Source organism: Saccopteryx leptura, chromosome 6 (genome assembly GCF_036850995.1).
Source record: "Saccopteryx leptura isolate mSacLep1 chromosome 6, mSacLep1_pri_phased_curated, whole genome shotgun sequence".
In the NCBI taxonomy this organism is placed as follows: Eukaryota; Metazoa; Chordata; class Mammalia; order Chiroptera; family Emballonuridae; genus Saccopteryx; species Saccopteryx leptura.
The window spans coordinates 187,412,284-187,425,180 of NC_089508.1; the positions used below are offsets into that span (position 1 = coordinate 187,412,284).

Here is a 12,897-nt window from a genome sequence, read left to right on the forward strand (position 1 = left end):
ATTCGTGCTGCACATCCACGTTCCAGAGCTTCCTTCTGCACACGATCTCCTGGAATCCTTGCAGATTGCCAGAGGTGGGAGAGCCCCGTTTCATATGGGGAAACTGAGGCTGAGAACCACGAGCAAAAGCAAGCAGGGCTGGAGCGCCCAGCTCCGGGAAGCAGGAGTCTGGCTGAGGACAGCTTCACAGGAGCCTCAGCCCCAGACACGTCCCCTCCTACTCCCAGCCCCCGGGATGTACAGGGTTCCAGCCCGGAGCCACGGGGACTCTATCCGGAGGACAGAGCCGTCTCTGGCAGAGACCTGAGTGGAGAGGGAAACAGAAGGCTTAGCTCTCCCATGGCGTCAGATGTTTTCCCAGAAGTCTAAGCGTTTCCGTGTTTGATACATGCCAGGCCCCACGGGGCAGGGCCGGGCAGGCCCCCCTCTGCAGGGTCAGGGGCGTCCCGGCTCCTATCCTCTGCCACAGCTGGGCACAGACACTGCTGCTTCTCCCACTGCAAGCCTCCTTACCTGCTTTGGAACCACACAACCCGAGTTCTGAAGTGCAGCCTCAGGTACTGACTGCTGTGTGTCCTCAGGCATGTCACTCCACCTCTCTGTGCCTCAGCCCAGATCATCCTCTGTAAGGAGCAGGAGAAGGGATGTTGTGAAAGGAGAGAATGCACAGAACAGTACCTGCAGAGCACTCAGCTCAGGCCTGGCAGGGGGATGAGAGATAAACGGCTGCAGTTGTCTCATCTGTGGCCCTTCCACTAGGTGTTTCTGTTGCCAGCACAGAGCAGAGGCAGCAGACAGACCTGGCCCACTGGCCAAAACAACAGGCCTTCTGTGCAGAGCCCTAGGGAAGGCCGAGGAGCCTGGCCCTTCCGGGACCCTAGGACCACACATGGAGGTGGCCAAGTTCTGCAGGCAGAGGCCAGAGCGGTCCAAGTGCAGTCCTGGGCTCTGTGTGGTCCTCGGCCGCTTGGAAAACACTGTTTCCGGGCATCTCCTGCACGATGCACCCCCAGCCCCTGGCCCTGCCACACCCCAGGCTGCGTTGGCCTTGCTCACTGCCTAGGGGGCTAGGATTGTGTCACATCTAATCCCCCGCGGTGCCGGGGCCTGTGCGGGGACTGGACACGGTTCGCTGGGGAGAGGGGACTGCAGGAGGAGGCCAGGCATCCTCACTCAGTGCCCCTCGCCTTCCCCCTCACTCGCAGCCCCAGCCCCTGACTCCAGCCCCCAGCGCGGGGCACACTGGCCTCAGCTGGTCAGCCTCTTCCCCAGGGTCCCCCAATGGTCTCTTGTGTGCAGGGAAGCTGGCTCAGCTCAGCCCTGCCTTGCAGCCAGCCAGGGGTTTCCAAGGCTCCTGCTGCCCCCTGGAGGCCACGTCCTACAACTTTTGCTCCTGACCCCTGTTCAAGCTTTGATGAGACTGGGAAAAAGTCTCTGAGTGGGACAGACTGGTAGCCCCAGGGGCGAGGGAGGTCAGGAGGCCTGGAATCAGTCCAGTCAGGTGGCAAAAGAGGGTGCAAGTGGAAGGGTCTCCACCTAGGGGTGGTTCGGCCGCTCCCCTGGACGTTCCTATCTGTAAAATAGCCGTGGAGAGAACACGATGATTACTTGACCAGGAGATAATTACGGTGATACGGCTCAGTTTCACTGAGAGCTGATTGTGAGCCAGGCACTGGGTTTTACCTATGTCATTTCATCACGCGCTCTCTGAAATCAGACTTCCGAAGGAAGAACCGTTCGTATGCGTATTTTACAAATGAGAAAACCAAGGCACAAAGAGAGTTGGCGATTTGCCCAAAGTTACCCATGGTGAATGAAGGGTAGATAGAGCTGGGCTTCCGGCCCAGGGTCTGTGTGACAACAGACCCTGTGTCCATCCTTTACCTGCCACAGCACCCTGCCTCTTGGTAGCATCCTCACTTCTCTCTCTCTCTCTCTCTCCACCCTTCTCTTTCATCCTGTCTTTGTTGTCTGTTGCCTTGAGTGGATTGGCTTGTCAGCTTCTTTAGGTCCACGGCCCATCCCCATTGTCCTGGCATGGAGGAGGCACGCCTCTCCCCGATTGTGAAGTGGGCAGGCAATGACCCACAGAGGACTGCGCCGGACCCAGAGCTGACCTGGGCTAGAGCCGCAGCCCTGTCTTACGGTGTTCCACACTCGGCGTGAGGCAGAGATAGAATACTACAAGTTTATGAGCAAGGGGGACTCCTGGAGTGTCACCTGCCAGACAGGAAGAATAGTAACTCTCAATTACACACCTACAGGCATCGGGTAACATCTTCTCTCCCCCAAATCATCTGAAGTAACACTGAGGTAGGTTGTACTGACCCATTTTACAGATGAGAAAGCCAAGTTCTGTAGAGATGGAAACCTCGCTCAAGTTCACGGAGCTATTAGCTGGAAGAATATGGATCTGAATCCTTGTCTGCCTTGTTTGCAAACCCCCTGTGCTGACCTCTCAACTGTCTTGCCTCATGGGTCATCTGACCCCACCTGTTCACCTATGGGACACCTGTGTCCCGTTGGGTGAGGAGTCACCGTGCAGAGTGCTGAGGAGTCTGGTATGCTCTGGTCCGGACTTCTCAGAATGGCTGAGGGTCCTCCTGGGTCTTACCTTCGTCCTCTCCGGCTCCTTAGCCACCTAGAATCCTGGAAGACATCTGCAAGGAGAGGAGGCCCGCTCTGTTAGCGCCCCCAGAGGCAGTCAGGGGCTCCAGGTTCAAAATGCCTGACCACTTGCTCTTCTGGCCTCAGTAAGTTACACAGACTGATGGAGGGTCTTTCCCAGTCCAGCTCAGGGGCTCAGAGCCCCCAGCCCTGCCTCTTCCTGGCACAATGGCCTTCCTGCACACCGGTCCCTGCACTTGTGAAATGGGGATAATAAAACAGTGACCTCCAAGGGTCGGCAGGAGGATCCAATGAGCTGAGACCACCACGTGCTTGCCCAGCATAGCCCCTGGCAGGTGGTAGGCACCCCATCACTGTCAACACACCGATTGTCCCACGCTGATCACAAGTGTTCATTTGCGACAGGGTGGGAAAAATAATGTGTGCTTGATTAAGAGAGATAACATAATCGCTAGCCAAGATTCTTCAAAATACAGTGTGTTTGGGGCCAAACAGTAACTAGCGTCTTTGATTTGTAAAATGAAAACGCTGCTCTGAAACCCGTGGGTCTTTATCTGCAGAAGTGAGGGTCTCGGAGAGTCCGGACCGTAATGCCTGTATTGCACTTTGTCCTTGAGTCTGCCAGAGGTCACTGGAAAGGGCCGCGGTGTCGTGCTATGTGAAGGGCAGGTATGAAACCATCTGTGCTGACCGGTCCCTAGAAGCCCGCTCTCCTTCACCCTGGACTCGGCCGACTGGAGACAGGGGACTCGGAAACAGCCATGTCCTAGCGCACGCCTCACAGCACCCACCAGCACGTCCGCAGGGAAAACACGAGGATTCTCCGTGATGGGCTCAGAGAAGCTACAGGTCTGAGCCCACTGAGGCCAACACACTGGTTTGTCCTGGGAGCCAGAGGTGAATCTTTTGCCCAGGAAGAAAAATTTCAGAGTAGCCAGTTTTTCTCTTAAAAAAACAAACAAACAAAAAAAAAAACCCACACAAATTTTTCCAATGCTGGACAGTCAGGTAGGCATTTTTCCTAGTGTTCCAGCCAGAGAGAACTCTGGTCCAACCCCTCATCTGATGGAAAAGAAATCGGAGACCCAGAGAGGGGAAAGGGAGTCGCAGAGAAGAGAGGCAGTCGATCCAGGGTGGGGTGAACTTGAATGATCAAGTCACCTGTCTGTACACTGTTTTGTGCTTTGCCTAGTACTTTCCCACACACGTGCCCATGGAGTGACCCCCGAGGTAGCTGCCAGTGTCTTTATTCAACAGGTGGAGAAATCAAAGTGTACAATGTTGGAGGGAGTGGCCGGTGACCTCCCAGCCTTGACCCTAGTCGCCGTGGCTGACCCAGAACTTCTGTCTGCAGCTGTGGGGACATCAGACTGGTTCTGGAGAGAGGCAGGTGTTCCGGGCTCCCCTGGCCCAGAAGGCCAGCCTGCGGGTATGGAGGGGGAAGCTGTGAGTGTTGGAGTGACTGTCACACGCAGTACAGAGTGGTCACTCATGCTTGGGGACAGAGAAGTGGACTGCGCCATCCCCAAGGGTCGTCTGTGTGACTAGACCCAGGTCGAGTATCAGAGGTGTCAGAGAATGCAGCCCCTGTCCTCAGGAAACCGATGGCTTACCTGAAGAGATGCCCATGAACCAACCTGTGAATAAAATCATTCAGTAATAAACAGGATCAAATGGTTGATACGCACCACAACAGGTGGTGTTTACACGAGTGTACCGATCTTTGTATAAATTTGTTAACACTCTTTGAAATGTACATATAAGATTGTTTTGTTTATTGTACAAAAATTATACCTCAAAAAAAATTGATTTTCTAAAAGGACACAGTCCTTGCTCTCATGGTGCTCACACAGTCTGGTGGAGAATACAGGTCTTATCACATAAATAAATGCAGAATTATTGTAACCGGAGTAAGAGTTATCAGGGATGTTATATGGAGTATGAGAGTGTGTACTGAGGGCAGGGAGGTTCAGGTAGACCAGAAACACCTTCTCTGAGGAGGCAACGTTGACCGGCGCCTAGAAGGATAAATGGACATGAGCCAAATGACTTCGACAGCGGGAACAGCATGTGTTAAGGGCCTGTGGTAGAAGGAATCTAGCGAAGACCTCTAACAGAAGAACAATGAGGCTGGAGCAGGTGGAGGAGGGAGGTGGTGGAAGACAGGAATTGGGGGTGAGCAGGGGCAGCGGCGCCTCTAGGGGTGCTAGAGCCTGGATAAGGACGGGTACTTCCCCTGAGAGAAGTCCGCTGAAATGTTTTAGGCAGTGGTGAGTGGTGATTGACCAGCTCAGTTTGGGCTAATACCGTAGAGTTGGTACTCGCCTCTCCCTCCTCTGGCTGTACGGTTCTTGAGGTTAGAACCAAGTTTTACCAATCTGTGCATCTCCCCCCCCCCCCGCCCCAGAAGTTTTAGCAGAACTGAGTATAAACGGATGCACCAGAACTGTTCTCATGAATGAAGGAAGGAATAAAGGAAGGAATACTCAGATTATCTCAGCACCCAGATAGCTGCTTTCCCAAAGTCATCTGATAAATGATAAATTTAGCATTTCTTCTGAAGATGGGGTGCAGAGAATAGCAGGCTCCTATCTCCACATTGCCCAATGTGGCCCCCAGTCCTGAGCCCACCAACTGCCAGGGAGAAATCAGACCATCTCTTCCTCTTGCCTCTTCCTCTTCATTCATTCATCATAGGTCCCTCAGCAGGTCAGTCACGGCCCTCTCAGGTCGCCTGTCCTGCACAGGAGCCGTTTTCTGTGCACCAGGCATGTCCCAGGCACAGGCTTCCTTTCTCAGATCTGCTGGGAGACGGCTCACAACATCCTTGAAGACCCAGCTCAGCACCTGCTCCTCGGAAGCCTTTCTGCCCACCTCGCCCGTGGCCACCGTGCTGCACCTGCCTCGGGGCCTGCACTTGTCACTGGGTGTGTTTACCACGTTCCTTCCCTACCCCAGTGCACCGTCTCCAGGGGCGTTATCTGCCCCGCTGTGCTGGGCCCTGTGCCGACCCAGAGAGGGACAGAAACAAATGATATAAGATGGGCCGTAGCTGCGTTTACATAGATCCTAACAGTTGACCAGAGAAACCGGGAGAAACCATCAACAGCAAACCTCTCCCAAGGAGTTGAGTAGTTCCTGAGTGACGTGGCGGTTCATAACCAGAGTTTTCCCTCTGCTCTGATTGTTTTTGTTCCTCTTGCCGAGCCTCCACTGCTGGTCTGGGCTCCCCCGGACCGCTGACCTCAGGCTGCGGGCGGTCAGCCCACATCTAGTGGTATTGATTGGCCAGCTGTGTGGGGCTCCCCCAGACTGCCAACCTTGGACTTCAGGCAGTCAACCCACATCTGGTGGTATTGATTGGCCAGCTCCATGTGGCTCTCCCAGACTGCTGACCTCTGGCTGTGGGCGGTCAGCCCACCCTGATGGCACTGGTCGACCAGCTGTGTGGGGCTCTCAGACTGCCAACCTTGGGCTGCGGGCGGTCAGCCCACATCTGGTGGTATTGGTTGGCCAGCTCTGTTGGGCTCCCCCAGACTAGCGACCTTGGGCTGCGGGCGGTCAGCCCACCCCTGCCGGTGTTGGTCGACCAGCTCCATTTGGCTCCCCCAGACATGGCCCTCCCCTGCGCTTCCTCCTGCCCTCTGTTCATGACCCTCTTCCCTCCGGCCAGAGCTGACCAGCAGCCTCAGGCACAGTCACAGCGAGGGAGCCACCCAGGGTGCTCTGTCACCACCACAGGCTGCGGAAGGAACTTCGGGCACCTAGAGACACAAACGGAAACATGGCGGACACAGCTGCCAGGCCCTGCGTGGAGGGACCCACCCGCCTTCCTCCGATAGTCTTTGGAACGGGTTCATTTCTCCTTGGATGTTTTCACAAAAAGGTATACTTTCTTCCTGGCAAGACCCTAGGGGGAGGTTTAGAAGAAATTCAGGTTAAGTTTTCCGGGGAAATGCAACAGCAGCTCGGGGTGAAGTCAAGGGCTTTGAGATGAGACGAGTGTGGGTTCGAAGCCCAGCTCTGCCCCGAGCCATCGTGATGACAATGGCGGTTCACCAGAGGAGGGACTGTTTGCACAGCACCCTGCTCCGCCCTTCATTCAGTCTCCAGTGAATCCTCACAACCGCTGCACGAGCTCGGTGACACTCACAGAAGAGGAAACTGAGGCTCTGGTTCTCCCCGGGGGAAGCAAGGTGGCTGAGCGACGTCCACCTTGGGCAGGATTGGTCACAGTAGCACCCCTTGCCCGGTGGAACGGGACAGAGTGATCTTTCATAAACATGACCTCACCTGTTCTGTGGGAGATAAGGTGTTTGCTAAACTTTGTTGGAGGAGCAGGACCTTCCTCGTGACCTCCGCCGGGGCCGGCTACCTGCTCAGACCGGCTGCGGGGGCCTCCAGCTGGGCTTGCCCAAAATACAGCACCCAGCACACGGCGCTGCGTCTGTTTAGTGTAAATAGAGGCCAGTGCTCTCGGGATAAAGGACAAACAGGTCACAGCCGGGAGAGGGACAGTGGCCTCCTCCCAAGCCAGTGTCTGTGAAAACCTTTGCAATTTGGGGTTTAGTCCCATGAGGGGGCATTAGCTCTCTCTGGGGTGCGCTCTGGGGTCGGGGCTGGCATCAGGACCTCCGGGGAGCACAACCGCCTAGGGAGGCATTTACCCAGAATGCCATGCGAAGGATGCCCCCTGAAGTTGTGCCGCGGGGCAGCCTGGCGTGTGCACCGGGAAGTTGCTACCGTTCCTTACCGGATTCAGAGCAACCTAAGCTGGCCACCCCTCCACCCCGCCCTCACCATTTGCTCTCCTCTCAAAAAACAGCAGAGTTCTTGGCTGTCTAAAATTGGTATTGGGCAGTCAACTTGAACCTTTTCTTATCAGAGCCTGACCTCCCTCCAGTTCCCACAGCACGGCAGGGGCACACGAGTCCCCAACCGGACCAGAGCTCTCCGGACCCTCTCCAGGGAGCAGAAACCCTGCAGATACACAGCTCAGAGCCCAGCGAGGAATGTCCCTGCCTTGCTAATTCTCGGGGCCTCCTACACATGGGCCAGGAAAATCATGTTTTCATTTTCAATTCAGGTTCTTGGTATATAAAATAAATAAATAAATAAATAATGAAATGGTAACACAGCTTTACCAAAAAAAAAAAAAAAAAGGGGAAAATGATATGATTAAGTCATTTGCATTTAACAGAGAAACATACTCCACATGACTAAGTGTAGAACTCACGTAGAGATGATATCCAAAGTTTGAATTGGAAAGCCTTTCTGCATATCAGACCTAGGTCATATTTCTGTCCTGCTCCACAATGTCATCCAAAAGTGAAGGATTTAACTTAGTAAGTAGTGATGTCCCCATCACTGGGGGCATGCAAGCGGAATGAGGACCACTGAAGGGAATCACTGCATGGGCCTGAGGCTGTTTAGGAAACATGAACTGCAGGACCCTCCTGACACCAAAGGCAAATTTGGTTCTATATCTGGGGCTACCGAGGCCCTTTCTGCTGTTCCAACCGGGCTGTGAACAGGGAGAGAGTGTGGGAGGCCCTCAGCGGACAGCATCTCTGGGGCAGGATGGGGTTTGGTGGAATGGATCAAAAACCCAGTTTGAGGGTCAAAGAATATATGTCACAAGGAGCCAAGGGTTTTGCTTCTGTGAGTCTCAGTTTCCTCATCTGCAGAATGGGAATGAACATTTCTGCCGTGTGGGGCTTAGATGCCCACTGATTGAGATAATCTGTGTGTGGAGCCCGAGTCGGTTCCAGGCACAGAGTTGGCATTCATAAAGGTAGCATAAGCGGTATGAGGCATGCTCTGAACAGTTGGGGACTCAAGGGGGGGGGGGCAGCAGCTGTGTTTTGGCTGCAGCTGCCTAGACATCCCCTCACCACTTCGGAGGGTGATTCCCAAGGGCTTCTGAGCAAGTCAGAGCACAGGGATGGGGTGGCTCTCTCTCTGGCTGTCTTTCTCCCCTCCACCTCCACGGTTCCAGAATCACCGCCCAACAGCTCTGTCCTCTCAGAACCCAAATGCTTGACCTGCTCTGGCCATGTTAGAGTCCTGGGCATGGGATCTGAGGACAAGCATGGGTGAGTGACATCCCTTGAGACCTATGTATAACTCCTGGGTGGGTGTTGTCTGTAGGCCTAACTAATTCTGACCAGCAGATCCAACACACTGGCAGTCATATAGCACCTTTATAATAATGATTGCCATTTGTGCAGCTCTTGCTATTTGCCACTTACGTGCTGTGTGACCTTGGCCAATTACTTCACCTCTCTGAGCTTTAGAGGCCTTATCCTTCAGTCAGAGAAAATAACAAGACCTAGTCATAGGGTGATTGCGACAATAAAATTGGATCATATGTGAAAAACAGAACATCGCTGGGTACCTAGGAAGTTCTCAATGTACAGTTGGTGGTTGGTGTGTGTCAGGCCCTGTGTTATTTACAAGTGCTTTGAATGTGTGGTTGTCAGGACAGCCTTTGAAACATCTGCTATAATAATGCTCACGTTCCAGGTGGAGAAACTGAGAGTGGAGTCAACACTACCCTAGACCACCAGCAAAAGGCTCATCCAGAGTTCAAACTCTGATCACCTCCCTCCAAAACCCACGCTCCCAACCTTCACACGCTTATCCACGTGTGAAGAAACAGGTAACTGTCCCGTGTCACCTCACCACCCTCTCTTCTTCAGGTAAAAAATAAACAACTGCCACCACAACGGCAGTGTGCCCACAGCTGCGACACTGAACGGCCACACACACCCTCGGGCACTGATCCTGACTTGGCAGGGAGGCAATCCCCTGGAGAGAGCTCCGCTGGAGTTTGAAGAGAGATGTCCTTGTTTGGGAATCAGCTGCCCTTGACCCTGACATCACAGCTGGGGACACGGTGTCTGGAGAGTAGACTTGCCTTCGTCACCCGCAAGTTAGGAGCACAGTCTGGGGCCGTCTCCCCGCGAGGGCCGTGTTCTCCCCACTCGGAGCCCCTCTGCCTGATGCCACTCAGGCTGCGCCTCTCGGGGCTCCATTCATCCCCAGTCTTCTTTCCGATTAGTCCATCATCCCGCTGGTCGGGCCACTGTGGCCCTGCTCATCAACGCGCTCTTTGGTCCTTGACCATCTGACAGTCCTGGAGATTTCGGAAGTCCCATCCCGGTCGCCCCTGGCACTGGGCTCGTCCGTGTTTGGCTTTCTCGTTCTGCACTTCCTAATTCTATTTCTGGGGCTTAATTATGATCACACAGCTTCATTACGTAGCGTTGATTTAAAGTAATGGCCCCAATTAAGAGTGAATTTTAATTAAGCTTAATTCAGAGCCTGCCTTCCCTTGCCAAAGATTTGCAGCCCGAGAAGGGGAAATGGCCTGTTCCAGCACAAACTTTGACCTTCATGCTGCTGGGCCATCTCGGCCAGAGAGAGATGGGTTTGCTCGCTGTCCCGGCCTCAGGAGTGCATCTCCTCACCAGGTCGCAGGGGTGTGAACCATATCTCACCTTCACCCCCCAGCGGCACACTCAGAGCCCCGGCAAACGGGACACCGCTAACCTTGCAGGAAGGGAACCTGTTTTTCCCGGGCTCAGCCCAGGGATTGGCGTCTGTGTGGCTTTACCTCCTGGCTGACTACCAACCGCATTGCTCATCCTGTCGTATGGATTTAAACCCCTTTCCCTCCCACCACTAGTAATACCCACTTTGCAGATGAGAAAACTGAAGCCCCAGGAGGCTAAGGCTCAGCTACTGAGGGCAGGGAGCCAATTGGAATTCATGTCTATGAGTTTGGGCAAAACCCACCTTCTCGCATTCCCTGCTGGGCCCCTTAGATGAGCTCATCCCAAATGGGAGGGTTCATAGGACGTGCGGGTGAGTTTTGACAAGTCCTCACACACGGCCACATATTGAACAGTGAGAAGATCTTCAACCCATTTGTCTTAAAATGAAACTTCCCATCCTTTCCTTTAAAACTGCCAGCCATCAACGGTCATCATACAAACAAAACAATGAAAAGGACAGCAATGTTATTAAATCCAAACCAGAAACCCTGAGATGCTAAAAGCCCAGCATTGAGGCCCCATCTGTCTTTATTTAAAAAAAAAAAAAATCAAAGGAGAGAGAGAGGAGATGAGACTAATGTTAAAAATCGAGCAGCAGACGGACTGTGACCTTATGTAAGCAGAGTGGAAAGACAGTTGGAGAAATAATCATTACATCCTTATGCGACTCAATGTTATTTCAAGTCCCATCCACGTGTTACCTAAAATCAACTCCCCCATTTACCCAGCCCTTCCGGAGCCCCTGACCGAAGCCGATTTGGCACCTGGCTCCAGGCTTTGCCTGTAAGCAGCACTGCCCTTCGCTGCTCCAGGAGTGACCAAACTCTAGCCAGAATTCTGGCTGTCCTTCTCCCCCAGCCCTGGGACAAGGACAAGGTGTGGACATTCCTGCAGTGTGTCAAGTCAAAACACAGTGAAATCAATCCGCTCCCCGGGGCGGGCTGGTGTGGTCAGTTCACCTGCTGAGGACGTGCCGGACGGCCCCGGCACGCACGTCATGGCTGTAAGCAGTGCCTTTTATGGTATCGAAGTGCCCACCGTAGAAAATCCCCCACTGAGCAACTACATTCTATCAACATTTTGATTTTTCTAGAGGCAAATGGATAGTGAAAAATGAGATTCAATTACCTTGAAAATACAAGGGCAATTTTACTCACAAACGCCGTACTTCAAAGCCGCATTTGAAAACAGGCATTCAAATGAGGCCTGGGCCCAGTTAAAAAGGAAATCGTTTATAAATTCCCTCCCATCTACCCCTTCCGACTAAGGAAGATTCAGGTTCCCTTAGACACAGAAAAAAGACAAATGGGCTTGAAGTGCAATGAAATAAGCACTTTCTGACTCTAATCTGAGCCGGAGAACTTTTCCATTAGAAGCTGGATATATTTGGAAGACCCATCTGCTTAAACTGAACCAGTCTAGTGACTGGGGGGTTCTCTCCATTGGAGCCGAAGCGAGGACTCTGCTCTTTTCCGAGGGACGTGGAATGAAATTACAACCCAACCTCTTACCAGAGCCAGCTCATTGACTTACCTGCTCACAAGTGCTGCCTAGGGCACGTCTGCACCTGGGCAAGAGGAAGAAGAAGACAGCCCTGACTGACCCAGACAGACATGATGGAAATTTATATATGTCAGGCTACCAAGCAGATATAATGACAGCCCCCCCCTCCCCCCATTTGGAACCACTCGTTTATTCTTTCTTGATATTTTTATTCCTGGCCCAGGAGTGATTTTTTTTTTCAAACACCACTGATGGCTTCTCAAGGCAAACATCGACACCATATTTCCTCCGCCCACGAATAACTACAGCTGGACCCAGACTGCTGAATTCCTACTCTGCACGGTACCAGCCGTGGAGCTGGGGCCTCAGTCTCCCCATCTGTACAATGGAGATGACAGCAGCACCTACCTCATAGGACTGTTGTGAGGATTAAGTGAGAGTGTGCTTAGCGCCACGCATGGCACAGAGTCAGCGCTCCGTGACAGGTGGTTAATATTAAACCTGCCTGAGGCTCGTGTCCCTGGGTATCCCCGAAACCTACTGACTTGCCTGTTGGGAGAAGACACTCTTAAGCTCAGAAGTATTCAAAAGGTCCCCGGGAAGGTGGCGAGCGGCTAGCTCCTCCGCACGCTTCTGAGATGCTTCTCGGTCTCCGTGCAGTTCTCTACGCCGTGTGCTTGGAGCAGCTCCCGTGCGGAAATCCAGTCTACGTATCCAGAGAAAATCCGTCCCGGCTCCATGGGCACACACCAAAACCTACACACATGTGCATTTCTTCCTCCCTGTGCGACTCCCCGGCACCTCTTGGCAAAATCCAATCCCTGTAGGTGACATCTTGTTAGGGTGGCTGTCCAGCCCTACGATAAAATGTACTGTTTCTCCCCGAGTGAAGCTCAATTCGCCCCAGCTTGGGAATTTATACCAAGCAATGAAATCCACAAAATAGAGAAATGCAAATAGATTGTAGAATATAATATTATCATTGTCAACACTAAAGACTTTTATTTACTGCCCCCCAAAAGAAAATACACCCGCAGTCGTTTGTTTCAGGGAACGCAAGAAAAGTTTCAACAACTAACAGGGCATGTTTCTGAGCAAAATATGTCCCATATGTGATGTCGGAACACACATCGTCAGTGGCCACTTGTGTATCTGTGTTCTCGCAAACAAACCTGTGGTGTCGAGTTAGAGAAGGTCACTTCCAGCC

The 12,897-nt window shown here is 53.0% G+C and overlaps 1 long non-coding RNA gene across 2 annotated transcripts; it reads right to left on the reverse strand.

The window, feature by feature from the left end:
- Positions 1-3,868: 3,868 nt before the first annotated feature.
- On the reverse strand, positions 3,869-12,378 carry LOC136377247 (uncharacterized). 2 transcript variants are annotated; one of them, XR_010746264.1, is made up of 3 exons: positions 12,240-12,378; positions 11,721-11,754; positions 3,869-4,051 (listed from the first exon to the last, which is right to left on the reverse strand). It is a non-coding gene; the product is annotated as an uncharacterized lncRNA (long non-coding RNA). The 2 variants fall into 2 exon arrangements; XR_010746263.1 differs by lacking the exon at positions 3,869-4,051 and adding an exon at positions 6,406-6,538.
- Positions 12,379-12,897: the final 519 nt, after the last annotated feature.